General features: G+C 48.1%; 1 protein-coding gene across 3 annotated transcripts in view; it reads right to left on the bottom strand.

The window, feature by feature from the left end:
* Positions 1 to 20917, bottom strand: part of CFAP69 (cilia and flagella associated protein 69) — a 225618-nt gene extending 204701 nt beyond the window's left edge. Inside the window, exon 1 of one of the 3 annotated variants that reach the window (XM_063921509.1) lies at positions 20895 to 20917. The gene's annotated coding sequence lies outside the window, so the exon portion shown is untranslated. Of the gene's footprint in view, positions 1 to 16041; positions 16448 to 20894 lie in introns of those variants that run through there. The other 2 variants (XM_063921510.1, XM_063921508.1) reach the window with 2 other exon arrangements.
* Positions 20918 to 22558: the final 1641 nt, after the last annotated feature.

The raw sequence follows: 22558 nt of genomic DNA, 5'->3' as shown, positions 1-22558 counted from the left end.
GGAGGTAAGTACAGTATCTTGTCAAGGACAAGGTGTCTCACTTGGATGTGCCTGCAGCTTGGAGCTTGACTGCCCTAAAAAAATGACCTTGAGCTTGTTTACTTCTACCCCTGGAGGTCCTAGCAGAACAGCGCAGCTATCACAATATTGTAGTCGTTCGGGTAAATTTGATGCTTCTCAAAAGGGGATGATCATCCTCTACAGCAAATTGCGCAGCTTTGTGAGGAATGTGAATTGGGTAGTATCAGGAGATGTGGACAGGAGCTATATTAATGACATCAGCCAATGATAGCTATTAGTATATTTCAATCTCACATGCTCATGTTTGATTAAGTTTGGTAATGTAACTCTGCATAGTCTCCTAATGCCCAGAGGGACGGGCAGTCCTCCAGCCACGGGTCACCAGAGGTTTCCTCCACAGGGGGTTTTTCCTCTCCTGAGTGCTGAAGGATGACTCTTTGTGAGTCATGGGGCTACCACCAGCTTGGTCCTCTTATAGGACAAGCTTGTAAGAGCCGCCGGACAATCTTGGTCAATAATTTCCTAATTTTTTAATGCAGAGTAAAAAGTGTAATCTACTTAAAAACTCTTAATAAATTTATTTTGATTATTTTCATTTCATTGATTTTGTCTTTGTTTTATGAATGGAGTCTCTCAGAAGGTGAAGACGCTATGAGGTCTAGCAAGGTCAATGAGACCAGAGTGGATAATGGAAAATAATACAGTCGTTGTGGAGCTGAGAAAGCTAAGCTACAGTAAATACAGTGTAGAACAGGCATGTCCAAACTGCGGCCCTCCAGCTGTTGTGAAACTACATATCCCAGCATGCCCTGACACAGTTTTGCTGTCAGAGATTGCTAAAGCTGTGTCAGGGCATGCTGGGATGTGTAGTTTCACAACAGCTGGAGGGCCGCAGTTTGGACATGCCTGGTGTAGAGCATGGGGAAGGTATACAATTTGATGATGATAAACATGAAGATATTAATGGAACAATGATTACAATGGATGGATGCTTCTTATATGTGGTCAAGAATTGGTGAGAAACATTTTATTTGTATGTAAGTAAGAGATGAAAGGCAATAATAATTACATCATCAAAGGATGATAAACTGTTAACGGGTTGGGTACAAAATCCCGGAGGTTGGGATCCCGACAGTCAGAAGATCAACAGCGGGATCCCAACAGTCAGAATCCTGACACATCCCAGTAAGTATTTTTACCCTACCCTTAACCCACCCCTCCGCAGCCTAAGCCTAATCTCCCCTTCGCACAGCCTAACTATCCCCACCGCAGCCTAGCCTTAACCTCCCCTACCCTCGCAGCCTAACCTTAACCCTCCCCCTAGTGCTAGACCCAACCCTTACGTGTGGGATTCCGCTGTCGGCCTTCTGCCCATCCGGATTTTGACCGTATCCCCTCTTAACTATATCTGCTGCTACAGAATATGGTCAAACTCCGTGCTTGCTGTTACCCACTTTTTTACTAATGTACTATACAACAATGTTAAAACGAGATGAATTAAAAATATCAGAAGAGGATCCAGTGACATTTGTCAAATGTTTACAAAGAAACAAAATTAGAACGAAAAATCAGAAGAAAATAAAATAATGTAAAAACATAAATGTTCTGTTAATTCCGTTACACTCACAAAGCAATCTACCTATTTGAATTATCTACCTGGGAATTTATTTCCCTACCTTTTAGTGTTCCTGTTTTAAATCTATGCAGGTTTTGCTAGGATTGTCCATTCACCATCCACATGCAACAGAGCAATATCAATACACAATATAATATCCCCACATTTGTGTAACTTTTCATTCTACTTTGCTCATATTACAAGATATTAAATATATTATTAAATATTTATGTCTAAACACTGGTTGGGATTGGGTGAAAACCGGAACTGGATTGCCGGAGTAGCTCCCTGACACAGCCTTGAAAAAGGGACTTGGACGTCCCGAAACGCGTCGGCTGTTGCCATACAGTGCCCAAGGACATTTATGGACTGTTGGACCAAGTGAGGGACTTAGGTGGTCATTCCGAGTTGTTCGCTCGCTAGCTGCTTTTAGCAGCATTGCAAACGCTAGGCCGCCGCCCTCTGGGAGTGTATCTTAGCTTAGCAGAATTGCGAACGAAAGATTAGCAGAATTGCTACTGAAATTTTTCAAGCAGTTTCTGAGTAGCTCCAGACCTACTCCTAGATTGCGATCACCTCAGTCCATTTAGTTCCTGGTTTTACGTCACAAACACGCCCTCCGTTCGGTCAGCCACTCCCCCGTTTCTCCAGACACTCCTGCATTTTTGCCTGACACGCCTGCGTTTTTTAACACTCCCGGAAAACGCTCAGTTCTAACCCAGAAACGCCCTTCCTGTCAATCACTCACCAATCAGCAGTGCGACTGAAAAGCGATGCACGAACAACAGCAAAACTGCTAAGTTTTTAGTTAAATAACTAAGCGCATGCGCGCTGCGTACCATGCGCATTTAGCAACAAATCGCAGCATAGCGAAAATCGGCAACGAGCGAACAACTCGGAATGACCACCTTAGTTTGGAAAGAAACCTTAGGAGCCTTATCCAGGGTATTTTTTTTCCCGGGACTACCTTGCATTCTACACCTGCGGCTTCTGTTCCTCCATTTGGTAGGACATTTTTCCATTCAAGCTTTCATCTGTCTATCATTGTATTTTATGTTTATAAGGTTCTATGCCTTCGATACCTCCGCCTCCCAGGATGCTTCCCTTGGACGCCGGGTTCTTGTGCCCGCTACAGTGCGTCCCCTCCCATAAGGAACTGCTTTAGGACATCCCTGATGTTAATCCTTGTGGAGCCCAGTGTACCCGTCAGCAGAAAACAAGATTTATGGTAAGAACTTACCGTTGTTAAAATAAGAATTTACTCACCGGTAATTCTATTTCTCGTAGTCCGTAGTGGATGCTGGGAACTTCGAAAGGACCATGGGGAATAGCGGGCTCCGAAGGAGGCTGGGCACTCTAGAAAGATTTATGACTACCTGGTGTGCACTGGCTCCTCCCACTATGACCCTCCTCCAAGCCTCAGTTAGGACACCGTGCCCGGACGAGCAGACATAATAAGGAAGGATTTAGAATCCCGGGTAAGACTCTTACCAGTCACACCAATCACACCGTACAACTCGTGATACTATATCCAGTTTGACAGTATGAAAACAACTGAGCCTCTCAACAGATGGCTCAACAATAACCCTTTAGTTAACAGTAACTATGTACAAGTATTGCAGACAATCCGCACTTGAGATGGGCGCCCAGCATCCACTACGGACTACGAGAAATAGAATTACCGGTGAGTAAATTCTTATTTTCTCTAACGTCCTAGTGGATGCTGGGAACTCCGAAAGGACCATGGGGATTATACCAAAGCTCCCAAACGGGCGGGAGAGTGCGGATGACTCTGTAGCACCGAATGAGAGAACTCCAGGTCCTCCTCAGCCAGGGTATCAAATTTGTAGAATTTTGCAAACGTGTTTGCCCCTGACCAAGTAGCTGCTCGGCAAAGTTGTAAAGCCGAGACCCCTCGGGCAGCCGTCCAAGATGAGCCCACCTTCCTTGTGGAATGGGCATTTACAGATTTTGGCTGTGGTATGCCTGCCACAGAATGTGCAAGCTGAATTGTACTACAAATCCAGCGAGCAATAGACTGCTTAGAAGCAGGAGCACCCAGCTTGTTGGGTGCATACAGGATAAACAACGAGTCAGTTTTCCTGACTCCAGCCGTCCTGGAAACATATATTTTCAGGGCCCTGACAACGTCTAGCAACTTGGAGTCCTCCAATTCACTAGTAGCCGCCGGCACCACAATAGGCTGGTTCAGGTGAAACGCTGACACCACCTTAGGGAGAAATTGGGGACGAGTCCTCAACTCTGCCCTATCCATATGGAAAATCAGATAAGGGCTTTTACATGATAAAGCCGCTAATTCTGACACTCGCCTGGCTGAAGCCAAGGCCAATAACATGACCACTTTCCACGTGAGATATTTCAGATCCACGGTTTTTAGTGGCTCAAACCAATGTGATTTTAAGAAACTCAACATCACGTTGAGATCCCAAGGTGCCACAGGAGGCACAAACGGGGGCTGAATATGCAGCACTCCTTTTACAAAAGTCTGAACTTCAGGTACTGAAGCTAGTTCTTTTTGAAAGAAAATCGACAGAGCCGAGATCTGTACTTTAATGGAGCCTAGTTTTAGGCCCATATCCACTCCTGCTTGCAGGAAATGCAGAAATCGACCTAGTTGAAATTCCTCTGTTGGGGCCTTATTGGCCTCGCACCATGCAACATATTTCCGCCATATGCGGTGATAATGCGTTGCCGTAACATCTTTCCTGGCCTTAATAAGCGTAGGAATGACTTCTTCCGGAATACCCTTTTCCTTTAGGATCCGGTGTTCAACCGCCATGCCGTCAAACGCAGCCGCGGTAAGTCTTGGAACAGACAGGGCCCCTGCTGTATCAGGTCCTGTCTGAACGGTAGAGGCCACGGTTCCTCTGAGAGCATCTCTTGAAGTTCCGGGTACCACGCTCGTCTTGGCCAATCCGGAACCACGAGAATTGTGTTTACTCCTCGCTTTCTTATTATTCTCAATACCTTTGGAATGAGAGGCAGAGGAGGGAACACATAAACCGACTGGTACACCCACGGTGTCACTAGAGCGCCCACAGCTATCGCCTGAGGGTCCCTTGACCTGGCGCAATATCTTTTTAACTTTTTGTTGAGACGGGACGCCATCATGTCCACCTGTGGTTTTTCCCAACGGTTTACCAGCATCTGGAAGACTTCTGGGTGAAGTCCCCACTCTCCCGGGTGGAGGTCGTGTCTGCTGAGGAAGTCTGCTTCCCAGTTGTCCACTCCCGGAATGAACACTGCTGACAGTGCTAGTACATGATTCTCCGCCCATCGGAGAATTCTTGTGGCTTCTGCCATCGCCATCCTGCTTCTTGTGCCGCCCTGTCGATTTACATGGGCGACTGCCGTGATGTTGTCTGACTGGATCAGCACCGGCTGGTGTAGGAGCAGGGCTTTTGCTCGACTTAGGGCATTGTAGATGGCCCTTAGTTCCAGAATATTTATGTGAAGGGAAGTCTCCTGACTCGACCATAGTCCTTGGAAGTTTCTTCCCTGTATGACTGCCCCCCAGCCTCGAAGGCTGGCATCCGTGGTCACCAGGACCCAGTCCTGTATTCCGAACCTGCGGCCCTCTAGAAGATGGGCACTCTGCAGCCACCACAGTAGAGACACCCTGGTTCTTGGAGACAGGGTTATTAAGCGATGCATCTGAAGATGCGATCCGGACCACTGGTCCAACAGGTCCCACTGAAAGATTCTGGCATGGAACCTGCCGAAGGGAATTGCTTCGTAAGAAGCCACCATCTTCCCCAGGACCCGTGTGCAGTGATGCACTGATACCTGTTTTGGTTTTAGGAGGTCTCTGACTAGAGATGACAACTCCCTGGCTTTCTCCTCCGGGAGAAACACTTTCTTCTGGACTGTATCCAGAATCATACCCAGGAACAGTAGCCGTGTCGTCGGAACCAGCTGTGACTTTGGGATATTCAGAATCCAGCCGTGCTGGTGCAGCACCTCCTGAGATAGTGCTACTCCCACCAACAACTGTTCCTTGGACCTCGCCTTTATTAGGAGATCGTCCAAGTACGGGATAATTAAAACTCCCTTTCTTCGAAGGAGTATCATCATTTCCGCCATAACCTTGGTAAATACCCTTGGTGCCGTGGACAGTCCAAACGGCAGCGTCTGGAATTGGTAATGGCAATCCTGTACCACAAATCTGAGGTACTCCTGGTGAGGATGGTAAATGGGGACATGTAGGTAAGCATCCTTGATGTCCAGGGATACCATGTAATCCCCCTCGTCCAGGCTTGCAATAACCGCCCTGAGCGATTCCATCTTGAACTTGAATTTCTTTATGTACGTGTTCAAGGATTTCAAATTTAGAATGGGTCTCACCAACCGTCCGGTTTCGGTACCACAAATAGAGTGGAATAATAACCCCGGCCTTGTTGAAGTAGGGGTACCTTGATTATCACCTGCTGGGAATACAGCTTGTGAATTGCCGCTAGCACCGCCTCCCTGTCTGAGGGAGCAATCGGCAAGGCAGATTTTAAGAACCGGTGGGGTGGGGACGCCTCGAATTCCAGCTTGTACCCCTGAGATACTATTTGCAGGATCCAGGGATCCACCTGTGAGCGAACCCACTGATCGCTGAAATTTTTGAGGCGACCCCCCACCGTACCTGGCTCCGCCTGTGGAGCCCCACCGTCATGCGGCGGACTTGGAAGAAGAAGCGGGGGAGGACTTTTGCTCCTGGGAACCTGCTGTTTGTTGCAGCCTTTTCCCCCTACCTCTGCCTCTGGACAGAAAAGGACCCGCCTTTTCCACGCCTGTTTTTCTGGGTCCGAAAGGACTGAACCTGATAAAACGGCGCCTTCTTAGGCTGTGAGGGGACATGGGGTAAAAATGCTGACTTCCCAGACGTTGCTGTGGAAACTAGGTCCGAGAGACCATCCCCAAATAATTCCTCACCCTTATATGGTAACACTTCCATGTGCTTTTTTGAATCCGCATCTCCTGTCCACTGGCGAGTCCATAAGCCTCTCCTAGCAGAAATGGACAATGCACTTACTTTAGATGCCAGTCGGCAGATTTCCCTCTGTGCATCTCTCATATATAAGACTGAGTCTTTTATATGGTCTATGGTTAACAGGATCGTGTCTCTGTCTAATGTGTCAATATTTTCTGACAGTTTATCTGACCACGCAGCGGCAGCACTGCACATCCAAGCTGACGCAATAGCTGGCCTAAGTATAATGCCTGTGTGTGTATATACAGACTTCAGGATCGCCTCCTGCTTTCTATCAGCAGGTTCCTTGAGGGCGGCCGTATCCGGAGACGGTAGTGCCACCTTTTTAGACAAACGTGTGAGCGCTTTATCCACTCTAGGGGGTGTTTCCCAACGTGACCTATCCTCTGGCGGGAAAGGGAACGCCATTAGTACCTTCTTAGGAATTACCAATTTTTTATCAGGGAAAGCCCACGCTTCTTCACACACTTCATTTAATTCATCTGATGGGGGAAAAACTATGGGTAGTTTTTTCTCTCCAAACATAATACCCTTTTTAGTGGTACCTGTAGTTATATCAGAAATGTGTAACACCTCTTTCATTGCCTCAATCATGCAGTGAATGGCCTTAGTGGGCATCAGGTTAGACTCATCGTCGTCGACACTGGTGTCAGTATCAGTGTCGACATCTGGGTCTGCTTGAGGTAGCGGGGGTTTTAGAGCCCCTGATGACCCATGCGACGCCTGGGCAGGCACGAGCTGAGAAGTCGGCTGTCCCACATTTGGCATGTCGTCGATTTTCTTATATAGGGAGTCTATACGTGCACTCATTACTTTCCATAAGCCCATCCACTCAGGTGTCTGCCCCGCAGGGGGTGACATCCCTTCTAAAGGCATCTGCTCCGCCTCCACATCATTATCCTCATCAAACATGTCGACACAGCCGTACCGACACACCGCACACACACAAGGAATGCTCCGAATGAGGACAGGACCCACAAAAGCCCTTTGGGGGGACAGAGTGAGAGTATGCCAGCACACACCAGAGCGCTATATAATGCAGGGACTAACTGAGTTATGTCCCCTATAGCTGCTGTTTTATATAATATATATATTGCGCCTAAATTTAGTGCCCCCCCTCTCTGTTTTTACCCTGTTCTGTAGTGTAGACTGCAGGGGAGAGCCAGGGAGCTTCCTTCCAGCGGATCTGTGAAGGAGAAATGGCGCCAGTGTGCTGCAGGAGATAGCTCCGCCCCTTTTCCGCGGCCTATTCTCCCGCTTTTTTCCATATTCTGGCAGGGGTATTTTCCACATATATAGCCTCTGGGACTATATATTGTGGAGTTTTTGCCAGCTAAGGTGTTTTTATTGCTTCTCAGGGCGCCCCCCCCCCCAGCGCCCTGCACCCTCAGTGACCGGAGTATGAAGTGTGTATGAGGAGCAATGGCGCACAGCTGCAGTGCTGTGCGCTACCTTGGTGAAGACTGATGTCTTCTGCCGCCGTTTTTCCGGACCTCTTCTTGCTTCTGGCTCTGTAAGGGGGACGGCGGCGCGGCTCCGGGACCGAACACCAAGGACTGGGCCTGCGGTCGATCCCTCTGGAGCTAATGGTGTCCAGTAGCCTAAGAAGCCCAATCCGGCTGCAAGCAGGCGAGTTCGCTTCTTCTCCCCTTAGTCCCTCGCTGCAGTGAGCCTGTTGCCAGCAGGTCTCACTGAAAATAAAAAACCTAAATCTATACTTTCTTTCTAAGGGCTCAGGAGAGCCCCTAGTGTGCATCCAACCTCGGCCGGGCACGAAATCTAACTGAGGCTTGGAGGAGGGTCATAGTGGGAGGAGCCAGTGCACACCAGGTAGTCATAAATCTTTCTAGAGTGCCCAGCCTCCTTCGGAGCCCGCTATTCCCCATGGTCCTTTCGGAGTTCCCAGCATCCACTAGGACGTTAGAGAAATCTCTTTCTGCAAGGTACACTGGGCTCCACAAGGCGCCCACCCTGACGCACTTAGCTTCTTTGGGTTGGTATTGGCATAGCCGCTGACACCCTCTCCTGTGGTGAGTGTGTGGTGTAATTGGCTACGAGCGATTGTCGTCTCTGGTACCTGCTACTGCATTGGGCTGGTTAACGAAACTGAGCTCCTGTGCACCGATGTGGGGTTATAGAGGAGGCGGCACTGTGCATCTTGGGAACAGTCAAAAGCTTTGAGCCTGTTGGTGCCTCGGATCAAGATCCTGCTCTACACCCCGATGTTAATCCTTGTGGAGCCCAGTGTACCTCGCAGCAGAAAGTGATGGGACATCCAAGAGGTGTGAGTTGCACAAAAGAGGCCAGGAGAAGATATATAACAATATAACAGATTATATTGCAGGATGAAGACGGTGATGCCTGCTAAGGAAAGAGGTGTAGAGGGAAAAGATTAGAGGACAAGAATAAAGTCTTTACAGATAGGTTAGGGGAAAGGAGTGGAGATAGTGAAAGATTCAATGGACAAGTAGGAAGAGAGCAGTGTCAGAGTTGAGGATTTAAAGAGGAAGGGGTGGTTGATGATGTCAAAAGCTCCAATGAGGTCAAGAAGAATCAGTAGAGAAATATTCCCCTTCGATTTAACAGAAAGGTAGTCATTTTTTACTTTGGTTAAGGTGATTCTGAAATGGAGATGTGTAAAACAAGATTGGAGAGGGTCAAGGAGGGACTTGATGTAGAGGAATGAAGGAAGTTGCTTGTGTTCAAACTGCACAAGTCGTTTGGAGAGAGATAGATAGGTAGGTAGTTAGAGAGGCAGGCCTTATTAAGAATGGGAGAGTTCATGACATAGACAAAGATGGGTAAGGTACCAGAGGAGGTGGATAGATTGACCAGGTAGGCAAAGTGGGAGCAGGCGTCAGAAGAGAATGATTTTGGAGGAAAAGTTGGTTCAGGAAGGGATAAGACTAAGGGCAGAGGAAAAGCGGAGAGTAGGGAGTAAAATGTGGTGAAGGGTTGCTTGGGTGATTGGGAGGAGATTTTAAATTAGCGTGGTAAATTAAAGTGCAGAGAATGAATTTAAAATGGAGTAAGTCAGCAAGGAAGCAGAATTTCCTCCACAGCGCTCAGTATATTTAGAGAAAGAAGGTCAGAGTGCAGCATGAAGGCTGGGCAGGGGATCATCATCATTAGTGACAGCTGGTGTTATAAAGTCAAGGGCAGTGCTAAGGGCTTGTTCATAGAGGGTGGACACCACTGTATGACAGAAAAGGGTGGAGATGGCGGAGAGAACCAAGACCGAGGATAAGGTGAAACTGAAGTGAGCAATGTCTTCAAGGTTGCTCAATAGCCTTTGAGGAAGTGTGGCAGGGCAGAGGGAGGGAGTGGGTTGTTGAAGTTGTAGATAGCTCAAAGGCGAGTGAAAACTTAACCAACAACAAATAGAAGGATCGACAAAATGAGGAAGGAAAGGTAAGTTTGGTGGCAGTCACTTAGCAAGAGGGAGGGAGGGTCAAAAGAGAGAAAATTTGAGGCAGAACCAGGTTTTTGACAGTTACACAGAGTTGGACAGGATAGAAGAGTTGGACAGTTTACATAACTGTAGGCTGCCTACTATACAGAACGTCTGTGGGGTTCCCGAATCTCGAGTGGCTCCCGTATGCCCGGAAGAGTATTCAGGTCTCCCAGAGATTGCCAGGGGCTGAGTGACGTCAGTGATCCAGGCTGTTGATGTAACTCGTACTGAATTACATTGTTGTGGCCCCCACCCGTCCTTCACAATGACGGTAATCGTGTCATTGTGTCAGTGTATAACAAGGGACACTCTGCCCACGTCAGCACCACACACTGTGCCTCGCTGACCTTGCTGTCCCCTCCCGGACTTTAACATTACCTTGAATGCCCCCAAATTAAACTTTTCCAAGTGTATTCCACCTCTTTTCGTGCAGTCTGACTCTAAAGATGAAGAGCAGTAATAGCAGTGACTGGTGATTAGGTAAAATGAAGGGAACCGATTGTTTTTTTTATAAAACTCATATTAAATAAAATACACTTTTGTATGCGTCATCTTCCAGATATTAGTTTCAAACAAATCATTGCGGAGGACAACTATGATTATTATTATTAACTTTTGTTTTTAAGGCGCCACAAAGTGTATGCAGCGCCATACAGGGTAAACATAAAAACACATATGTAGACTATATCAGTAATAAACATAAACATATCACCACAGTAGGATGGTGAGTAGGACATATAACAGGGGCATAGGTAGGCAACTCACTGAGGCTAGCAGAGTCACAGTTGGGGATCAATTCTGTACTAAGTGAACCTGTACTCAAGATACACAAGCAGAGTCACAGTAACCGAAAAGGGAGCTGAGCACTGGTGACATGGGGTGGAATTCAATTGTTTGAAAAGTCAGTTGGGTGTCTGTTTTTTCCTGTCTATTAGATAGGAAAAAAACAGACATCCAACTGACTTTACAAACAACTGAATACTCCCCAATGGAGTGTGCTATGGAAAAACAAGAGGGAGGAGGACCATGCCAACATACTAATGGACTTGGATAATTTTTGAGGGTGAACTTAAATGGATTCATGATGGAGGGGCAGAGAAGAAAAATGTTATGGGGAAGGATGATGTGCTTTAATAAAAATGTAGGTTCGAAGGTGTATAAGTGTACGCTAGAGGATAGGGACACCTGAAGCATAAGCTTGAAGGTGAGCGTGTTAGGTAGTGACCAGGGTGGAACAGAGGGTTTAGTCAGAGGAGACGTAAGGCGGTAATATGAAAATGTAATGTTCTAAGGAGGGGCAGGTGATTTAAGGCTTTGTGAATGCAGTTGAGGCGTTTTAACTGGACTCTGAGCGTGATTGGAGGCCAGTGAAGCAAGTCGCAGAGGAGGAAGCTAGAAGCTGTATGGCAGGAGAGGAAAATGAGACAAGCAGCAGCATTGTGAATAGGTTAAAGTGTGGTGATACGAAGGAAGGGGGTGGGAGGGAGGTGGAGATTACAGTAGGCTAAGAAGAAAATTAATGATTAGTTTTGGAGGCACCAGGAATAAGGAAGATACGGATTTAAACGATGTTCTAGAGGTAAAAGCAGCAAGAATAAGAAATGCAATGAATGTGAAGAAGAGAGTGGAACTGAAAACGAGGAGATGTATATTTGATTTTCATCAGCGTATTGAGAGTGTCTAGTGTGGAGAAGAAGATGGTGGGGAGGAGAGGAGATGCAGAAGGTCACTTTAGGGACAGAGCCGGACTGTCATGTAATTAGGCCCTGCCCCCAAGATAAGGAAATGCATGTAATTTGCGGGTCCTCGGGTACAGGTGGGGCTATATTATGTCTACCACGTCTTTTAGCTCCACCCCTCTGCTGGGTTTTCAATACTTTTATCCTCATCCTGCCGGCTTCTCTAGGAAGCGGGCAGGATGCGGAAGAGTCATATACCCTTCCAGGGCTGCAGGGGACTACCCTAAAAATCGGGAGGCTTCCGGGAGGGTAGGTAAGTATGGGTGATCATCAGCCAGGTTGTTTCACAGCCTTGGAGCAAGGGTGAAAGTAGAAGTGAAAGATCAAAGAAGAGAGTATGGGGGTCAGATAGGGGAAGGTGGAAAAGGTGAAATCAGAGATATCACAATGGTGAGAGAAGCCTTGGTCAAGTGATGGCTGGAGTGAAATGGCAAGTTGGTCCATTAGGTGAGGTCAAAGGTGAAGCAGAGCAGCTTGGAAGCCACAGCATTCATGGATTCCAATGGGATATTGAAGAGATAGAAAGTCTTTGGAGAGGAAGTGGTGAAGCCAGGAAGTGGGAGAAGGGACCGGGTGGTTGGTAGATGATGGTGACACAATGGTTAACAGGGCCAGATTAAAAATGGGGAGGATGGGACTACAGCTCCAAATAAAAATAGACCCATTGTCATGATGGCAAGATGATTACCAGATGCACAGCTTGCCACATGGTTGACCATAAATCATGTCATTAAAATTGTATTTCTCTCAGTACCTCTGAGCCTTAGAACAGTGGCCCTCATTCTGAGTTGATCGCTTGCTAGCTACTTTTAGCAGCCATGCAAATGCATAGTCGCGGCAGCAAACACATTTTGTGCAAAACAAGACCAGCCCTGTAGTTACTTATTCTGTACGATGATTGCTGCGACGAATGACACGGTAATGACGTCAGATACCCGCCCAGCAAACGCCCGGCCATGCCTGCGTTTTTCCAACCACTCCCAGAAAACGGTCAGTTGACACCCAGAAACTCCCACTTTCTGTCAATCTCCTTGCGATCGGCTGTGCGACTAAAAGCGTTGCTAGAACCTGTGCAAAAGCACGATGCTCTTTGTACCTGTACACCGCGCGTGCACATTGCGGTGCATATGCAGTTTTGCCGTTTTTTTAACTGATCACTACGCAGCGAACAACGGCGGCTAGCGATCAACTCGGAATGAGGGCCAGTATTCTCTAGTGTTTTTTCCATTTGTAGTGGGACAGGTGCTTTTTTTGCTTTGTCTTCATCTCCATTTTATCGAGAAAATATTTTTTTTTGTAGGAGTACTTCATAGGTGGAGGGGTCCCGAACCTGTAACCTGGGATGATAATCCAGTTTTGCCCACACAACACTGGTCACAGCTTCTCTGCTCTTCACTACAGGCCCTTGATCATTTTCAGACCCAGGTCCATGTGGCCCTAAATTGTCCCCGATGGTGAATAGGGTGGAAGAAGCAGATAGACTGGAGCTCAAAGGAGGAAAACAAGAGGGAGGCTTCAGGGGTAGGATCTGAAGGTGCAGCAGGGGGGAGAGAAGAACTCTTATACCGTAGTGGGAGTCAGAGGTAAATGGTCATGAATGAAGCAAAGTATGTTATAAACCGATCAGGAGTTCCGGTGAGCCCAGGAGAAAGGGAGGGAGTGACAACGGCCAATGGGATGAAATTGGCAGAGATGATGGTGGCTGAGAAGGATAATGGGACCAGCGGGGGGTCAATGAGGACAGAACATGAGGCAGAGCTGTGAGGGGACGTGCGGTGAACCAGGGATGAGATAAAGATTAGTGTGCGAGCAAGTGAGGATGAGCGGGGCATGAGAGGAAATAGTGGAAAGGATAGTAGTCAAAGGAGCAATAGGTATGGCGCAAGAAAGGGTGAAGAGAGAGAGAGGGGGGGAAACCGCCGGAGGTGACGGCGGGACAGGACTGTTGAGGTGCAGTGAGTGTGTGCTGAAGGGGGGGGGGGAGGGGGGGGGGGGGGGGGGGGGATGGAAAAATAAATGTGTAATGAACTACAGGGAGGGAGGAAGTTGGAATAGGGCGGCATGGCTGGTGTTTGAGAGAACAAAATGTACAATACAATGTAAAGAAATATGGTACAAAGGAGGCAGTACAGCTGAGGTTCTATGATGAAGAGTAATACAGAATTAAAGCAACTATACAGTGAAGGATATAGAGATGGGAACAACTGTCTGTAGGTCAAGTCAGTGAATTAAGCAGGAAGAGTGGTAGGAGGGATGGGACTCATGACAGCACAGGAGACAAGGTACAGTAAGTCATAGATACAGTTAAATAAGGATTTGGTATAATATACCGATGGACGGAATGCCGACGGTTAGAATACCGACAACGGTATCCCGTCCATCAGAATCCCGACAGCCCCCCCCCCTCCCTCCCAGAAAGTACCCTAACCTTCCCTTGGCCCCTACCCTCCCTTGTGGATGCCTAGCCCTAACCCTCCCCGATGGTGCCTAACCCAAACCCTACCTTCCCCGCTACCTAAACCTCCCTGCTTAGTGCCTAACCCTGACCTCCCCTCCCCGGTACCCAACCATCACCTTCCCGTCCCTGCACCCTAACCCCCCTTCTAATGCCTAAACCTAACCTCCCACCCCCCGTAGCAGGACCAAGCCCGTACCACTAAAAGAGTGTTCAGGATTCTAGGCGTCTGTATTTTGATGCCGGGATCCAGAGCACCGTCAAGCTTTTGATGCCGGCATTATGCCGCCATTTGGGATTCCGGCATCGGTATTTCGACAGTCGGGATCCCGTACAGCGGCATATTAGCTACATCCCTTAAAGAAGGGTACTAGCAGGGAGGAGTTGGAGGTATATAAAAAGCTGGTATGATTCCGCACTGGTCATAGAAAGTATCATAAGGAACAGTAGACAAAGACCAACAATTCACTGACATGGAGACCCACTGTCTCCATCATATCCATCAGTGGTGCACCATGAAGTCAGTAATTGCTTACTAAATATACATAAACAGGAGAGAAGACACAAGACTTCTTTTTGGCGCACTCGTAATTAGATTTGTAAGAAGATTAAAAAATAACTTTTAATGAAATATAGTTAAAATATTATCACCAAAATTTGTCCCAAAGTGGGATTCTTGTGTGCTGATTGGTCACATGTAAATACACTTGTTATGTCCTCCGATGTATGAGGCATGGAATCACAAGAATGATTCATTCCTTTTTTAATGAATATCTACGTCCTGAATTGGACTGTACTGTTATGGTCTCAATAAGTTCAGTTTCTGTTCAATAATGTATTCCTACAGAGTTGTCTGTGTCTAAGTTCCTTTAGCAGTGCATAGTATGGCTATACGTACAGTTGTGTGGGCTTAAACGTAATTGTTAATGAATAAAGGATGCGCCGTAACTTTATGGACGCATCCTATATTCATTAACAATTACGTTAATGTTATTGTGATTCCATACCTCATACATCGGAGGACATAACAAGTGTATTTACATGTGACTAATCAGCACACAAGAATACCACTTTGGGATGAATTTTGGTGACAATATTTTAACTATATTTCATTCAAAATTATTTTTGAATCTTCCTACAATTCTAATTAAGAGTGCGCCAAAAAGAAGTCTTCTGTCTTCTCTCCTGTTTAGGAGTTGGAGGTAGCAGGTTCAGGAACGGCTATCTCATAGGCTATCTTAAGTGGTCTGTGCCCTATTTCGGCAACCAAAACAGCTGTGCAAGGTGTTCTACGCCCCATCTGGCACCTGGAACGACTAGCTAAGGGGGTCTATGCCCGGACCGGCAGTCAGAATGAGGTATGGGTCATTAAGTCGACCACACTTAGGCCGACAGTCATTAGGTCGACCACTATTGGTCGACATGCATTAGGTCAACATGGCCACTAGGTCGACATGGAAAAAGACAGACATGAGTTTTTTTACTTTTTTTGGTGTCGTTTTCTTCGTAAAGTGACGGGGAACCCCAATTAGTTTGCATTCCCTAATAGCAAAACTGTGGCAAGGCATGATGGGACTTGTAGTTTTACAACAGCTGGAGAGCCACAGGTTGGCCAGGCCTGGGCCAGAGCATCACGCCGGCACCTGGAATGAATGGCTAATATAGCCTGCGCCCCGTTCCGGCAGTCACAATTGAGGATTTCAATATTAAAAAGTTACAATTTGAAACAATCTGCACAGAAAATAAGAATTTACTTACCGATAATTCTATTTCTCATAGTCCGTAGTGGATGCTGGGAACTCCGAAAGGACCATGGGGAATAGCGGCTCCGCAGGAGACTGGGCACAAAAGTAAAAGCTTTAGGACTACCTGGTGTGCACTGGGTCCTCCCCCTATGACCCTCCTCCAAGCCTCAGTTAGGATACTGTGCCCGGACGAGCGTACACAATAAGGAAGGATTTTGAATCCCGGGTAAGACTCATACCAGCCACACCAATCACACCGTACAACTTGTGATCTGAACCCAGTTAACAGCATGATAACAGAGGAGCCTCTGAACAGATGGCTCACAACAATAATAACCCGATTTTTGTAACAATAACTATGTACAAGTATTGCAGACAATCCGCACTTGGGATGGGCGCCCAGCATCCACTACGGACTATGAGAAATAGAATTATCGGTAAGTAAATTCTTATTTTCTCTGACGTCCTAGTGGATGCTGGGAACTCCGAAAGGACCATGGGGATTATACCAAAGCTCCCAAACGGGCGGGAGAGTGCGGATGACTCTGCAGCACCGAATGAGAGAACTCCAGGTCCTCCTCAGCCAGGGTATCAAATTTGTAGAATTTAGCAAACGTGTTTGCCCCTGACCAAGTAGCTGCTCGGCAAAGTTGTAAAGCCGAGACCCCTCGGGCAGCCGCCCAAGATGAGCCCACTTTCCGTGTGGAATGGGCTTTTACAGATTTTGGCTGTGGCAGGCCTGCCACAGAATGTGCAAGCTGAATTGTACTACAAATCCAACGAGCAATAGTCTGCTTAGAAGCAGGAGCACCCAGCTTGTTGGGTGCATACAGGATAAACAGCGAGTCAGATTTTCTGACTCCAGCCGTCCTGGAAACATATATTTTCAGGGCCCAGACTACGTCCCGCAACTTGGAATCCTCCAAGTCCCTAGTAGCCGCAGGTACCACAATAGGCTGGTTTAAGTGAAACGCTGAAACCACCTTAGGGAGAAATTGAGGACGAGTCCTCAATTCTGCCCTGTCCGTATGAAAAATTAGGTAAGGGCTTTTATAGGATAAAGCCGCCAATTCTGAGACACGCCTGGCTGAAGCCAGGGCTAACAGCATTACCACTTTCCATGTGAGATATTTTAAGTCCACAGTGGTGAGTGGTTCAAACCAATGTGATTTTAGGAACCCCAAAACTACATTGAGATCCCAAGGTGCCACTGGAGGCACAAAAGGAGGTTGTATATGCAGTACCCCCTTGACAAACGTCTGAACTTCAGGAACTGAAGCTAGTTCTTTCTGGAAGAATATCGACAGGGACGAAATTTGAACCTTAATGGACCCTAATTTTAGGCCCATAGACAGTCCTGTTTGCAGGAAATGCAGGAAACGACCCAGTTGAAATTCCTCTGTAGGGGCCTTCCTGGCCTCCCACCACGCAACATATTTACGCCAAATACGGTGATAATGTTGCACAGTTACATCCTTCCTGGCTTTGATCAGGGTAGGGATGACTTCATCCGGAATGCCTTTTTCCTTCAGGATCCGGCGTTCAACCGCCATGCCGTCAAACGCAGCCGCGGTAAGTCTTGGAACAGACAGGGTCCCTGCTGGAGCAGGTCCTTTCTTAGAGGTAGAGGCCACGGGTCCTCCGTGAGCATCTCTTGAAGTTCCGGGTACCAAGCCCTTCTTGGCCAATCCGGAGCCACGAGTATAGTCCTTACTCCTCTCCTTCTTATGATTCTCAGTACCTTGGGTATGAGAGGCAGAGGAGGGAACACATACACTGACTGGTACACCCACGGTGTTACCAGAGCGTCCACAGCTATTGCCTGAGGGTCCCTTGACCTGGCGCAATATCTGTCCAGTTTTTTGTTGAGGCGGGACGCCATCATGTCCACCTTTGGTTTTTCCCAACGGTTCACAATCATGTGGAAGACTTCTGGGTGAAGTCCCCACTCCCCCGGGTGGAGGTCGTGTCTGCTGAGGAAGTCTGCTTCCCAGTTGTCCACTCCCGGAATGAACACTGCTGACAGTGCTATCACATGATTTTCCGCCCAGCGAAGAATCCTTGCAACTTCCGTCATTGCCCTCCTGCTTCTTGTGCCGCCCTGTCTGTTTACGTGGGGCGACTGCCGTGATGTTGTCCGACTGGATCAACACCGGCTGACCCTGAAGCAGAGGCCTTGCCTGACTTAGGGCATTGTAAATGGCCCTTAGTTCCAGGATATTTATGTGAAGTGACGTTTCCATGCTTGACCACAAGCCCTGGAAACTTCTTCCCTGTGTGACTGCTCCCCAGCCTCTCAGGCTGGTATCCGTGGTCACCAGGACCCAGTCCTGAATGCCGAAACTGCGGCCCTCTAGAAGATGAGCACTCTGCAACCCACCACAGGAGAGACACCCTTGTCCTTGGAGACAGGGTTATCCGCTGATGCATTTGAAGATGCGATCCGGACCATTTGTCCAGCAGATCCCACTGAAAAGTTCTTGCGTGGAATCTGCCGAATGGAATCGCTTCGTAAGAAGCCACCATTTTTCCCAGGACCCTTGTGCATTGATGCACTGACACTTGGCCTGGTTTTAGGAGGTTCCTGACTAGGTCGGATAACTCCCTGGCTTTCTCCTCCGGGAGAAACACCTTTTTCTGGACTGTGTCCAGAATCATCCCTAGGAACAGCAGACGTGTCGTCGGAATCAGCTGCGATTTTGGAATATTTAGAATCCACCCGTGCTGTCGTAGTACTACTTGAGATAGTGCTACTCCGACCTCTAACTGTTCTCTGGACCTTGCCCTTATCAGGAGATCGTCCAAGTAAGGGATAATTAAGACGCCTTTTCTTCGAAGAAGAATCATCATTTCGGCCATTACCTTGGTAAAGACCCGGGGTGCCGTGGACAATCCAAACGGCAGCGTCTGAAACTGATAGTGACAGTTCTGTACCACAAACCTGAGGTACCCTTGGTGAGAAGGGCAAATTGGGACATGAAGGTAAGCATCCTTGATGTCCAGAGACACCATATAGTCCCCCTTCTTCCAGGTTCGCTATCACTGCTCTGAGTGACTCCATCTGAATTTGAACCTTTGTATGTAAGTGTTCAAGGATTTCAGATTTAAAATAGGTCTCACCGAGCCGTCCGGCTTCGGTACCACAAACAGCGTGGAATAATACCCCTTTCCCTGTTGTAGGAGGGGTACCTTGATTATCACCTGCTGGGAATACAGCTTGTGAATGGCTTCCAATACCGCCTCCCTGTCGGAGGGAGACGTTGGTAAAGCAGACTTCAGGAACCGGCGAGGGGAGACGTCTCGAATTCCAATTTGTACCCCTGAGATACTACCTGCAGGATCCAGGGGTCCACTTGCGAGTGAGCCCACTGCGCGCTGAAATTCTTGAGACGGGCCCCCACCGTGCCTGAGTCCGCTTGTAAGGCCCCAGCGTCATGCTGAGGACTTGGCAGAAGCGGGGGAGGGCTTCTGTTCCTGGTAAGAGGCTGCCTGCTGCAGTCTTTTTCCCCTTCCTCTGCCCCGGGGCAGATATGAGTGGCCTTTTGCCCGATTGCCCTTATGGGGACGAAAGGACTGAGCCTGAAAAGACGGTGTCTTTTTCTGCTGAGAGGTGACCTGAGGTAAAAAGGTGGATTTCCCAGCCGTTGCCGTGGCCACCAGGTCCGATAGACCGACCCCAAATGACTCCTCCCCTTTATACGGCAATACTTCCATATGCCGTTTGGAATCCGCATCACCTGACCACTGTCGCGTCCATAACCCTCTTCTGGCAGAAATGGACAGCGCACTTACTCTTGATGCCAGAGTGCAAATATCCCTCTGTGCATCTCGCATATATAGAAATGCATCCTTTAAATGCTCTATAGTCAATAATATACTGTCCCTGTCCAGGGTATCAATATTTTCAGTCAGGGAATCCGACCAAGCACCCCAGCACTGCACATCCAGGCTGAGGCGATTGCTGGTCTCAGTATAATACCAGTATGTGTGTATATACTTTTTAGGATATTTTCCAGCTTCCTATCAGCTGGTTCCTTGAGGGCGGCCGTATCAGGAGACGGTAACGCCACTTGTTTTGATAAGCGTGTGAGCGCCATATCTACCCTAGGGGGTGTTTCCCAACGCGCCCTAACCTCTGGCGGGAAAGGGTATAATGCCAATAATTTTTTAGAAATTAGCAGTTTTTTATCGGGGGAAACCCACGCTTCATCACACACCTCATTTAATTCATCTGATTCAGGAAAAACTACGGGTAGTTTTTTCACACCCCACATAATACCCTTTTTTGTGGTACTTGTAGTATCAGAAATGTTCAAACCTCCTTCATTGCCGTGATCATGTAACGTGTGGCCCTACTGGAAAATACGTTTGTTTCCTCACCGTCGACACTGGAGTCAGTGTCCGTGTCTGGGTCTGTGTCGACCATCTGAGGTAACGGGCGCTTTAGAGCCCCTGACGGTGTTTGAGACGCCTGTACAGGTAATAACTGATTTGCCGGCTGTCTCATGTCGTCAACAGTCTTTTGTAAAGTGCTGACACTATCACGTAATTCCTTCCATAAGACCATCCAGTCAGGTGTCGACTCCCTAGGGGGTGACATCACTATTACAGGCAATTGCTCCGCCTCCATACCATTTTCCTCCTCATACATGTCGACACAACGTACCGACACACAGCACACACACAGGGAATGCTCTGATAGAGGACAGGACCCCACTAGCCCTTTGGGGAGACAGAGGGAGAGTTTGCCAGCACACACCAGAGCGCTATATATATACAGGGATAACCTTATATAAGTGTTTTTCCCTTATATAGCTGCTGTATAGATTTATCTGCCAAATTAGTGCCCCCCCTCTCTTGTTTTACCCTGTTTCTGTAGTGCAGGACTGCAGGGGAGAGTCAGTGAGCTTCCCTCCAACGGAGCTGTGAGGGAAAATGGCGCCAGTGTGCTGAGGAGATAGGCTCCGCCCCCTTCTAAACTTTTTCACTAAGCAGCTCAGGAGAGCCACCTAGTGTGCACCCTTCTCGTTCGGACACAAAAATCTAACTGAGGCTTGGAGGAGGGTCATAGGGGGAGGAGCCAGTGCACACCAGGTAGTCCTAAAGCTTTTACTTTTGTGCCCAGTCTCCTGCGGAGCCGCTATTCCCCATGGTCCTTTCGGAGTTCCCAGCATCCACTAGGACGTCAGAGAAATGGTGGAGATTTTTTATTTAATCAAGTAACTGACTGGCACTGGCACTGCCACCCTCCAGTCATTATCTGCACCTAACCTAACCCCCCCCCCCCCCCCCCCCCCCACTTCTCTCTCCCAATTCCATGTCTATCCCCAGTCCCCTTCTGCCCCTACTCCCTTTCTCTCCCAGTCCCTATCTCCCCCCACCCCCAGTGGGGTGCGCTGCAAAGAGCCGGTCCGGACCGTTTTCCCCCAAGTACGCGCAGGGCTGGGTATCGTTACCTCTTGCTCCCCAGGTCAGTGTCGGTCACCACCAGCCTCACAACGGGGCGCCCGGTCTTTTTGCCATTCTCCAGTCGGGAAGTTCCGGTTAAAGTTATGCCGGTGGCCGGTGGTCGGGCGGTAGTCATCTCCTGGGCTGCCGGCATGGCTGGCGGGGAGAGTGGCGGCGGCTGGTACAGTGATTTCCCCGGGATCTCTCTCTCTCCCGGGACTTCTGGTTGTCAACACAAGCGAGACAGCGTTACCATAGTGACAAGACTCGCCGCGCTACGGAAACCGCGGAAGGTCAAATCTTCTCCCTTCTCTCATAAATACATACAGGAGCCAGGGGAATCAGTAACATAGTGGTACAGTGTGTCAGGGTAGATTAGGGTAGAGATTTATCATATGAGTCTGGCATCAGTACAACAGATAGATAGATAGATAGATAGATAGATAGATAGATAGATAGATAGATAGATAGATAGATAGATAGATAGATAGATAGATAGACTTATTAGGTCTGGGGAGAATAGAGATGGGGGGGCAGATAGGGACAATGGAGAGGGATGCAGATTTCTTCAACACAGTCACCTCTGTGTGACACAAACACACACTCCCTATGTACACTGCACCGCCACAATATACTGCCTCTGTATACACTGCACCCCCATCCTCTTCTATATTCTGCACCCCCCACCATATACAGCCTCTGTATACACTACACCCTCATCCTCTTCTATATTCTGCACCCCCCACCATATACTGCCCCCACACAGCACCCTAGTGCCCCTGCATATAGTGCCCCCTATTTACATGGCACCTCCTCCTCCATATTCTGCTCCAGTGCCGTAACTAGGTATTTTAGCGCTGTGTGCAAGAAACGGCATTGCCCCCCCCCCCCCCCACGCAAGACAGGAGCGAAAAATATATAGGGCGTGGCTTCATGGGGAAGGGGCGTGGCCACAAAATAATACCAATTCATACTACGGTGCACAGTAGTCTCCATTATTCAAATTATAGCGCCACTACACCAGGTAGAGCCCCTTTTACACGTTACGGCAGACAGCGTCCCCCTTTTTACACATTACGGCA

Source organism: Pseudophryne corroboree, chromosome 5, assembly GCF_028390025.1.
Source record: "Pseudophryne corroboree isolate aPseCor3 chromosome 5, aPseCor3.hap2, whole genome shotgun sequence".
Classification (NCBI taxonomy): domain Eukaryota; kingdom Metazoa; phylum Chordata; class Amphibia; order Anura; family Myobatrachidae; genus Pseudophryne; species Pseudophryne corroboree.
Note: the sequence above shows the minus strand (reverse complement) of the source record. Positions and strands in the feature narration are given on the sequence as shown.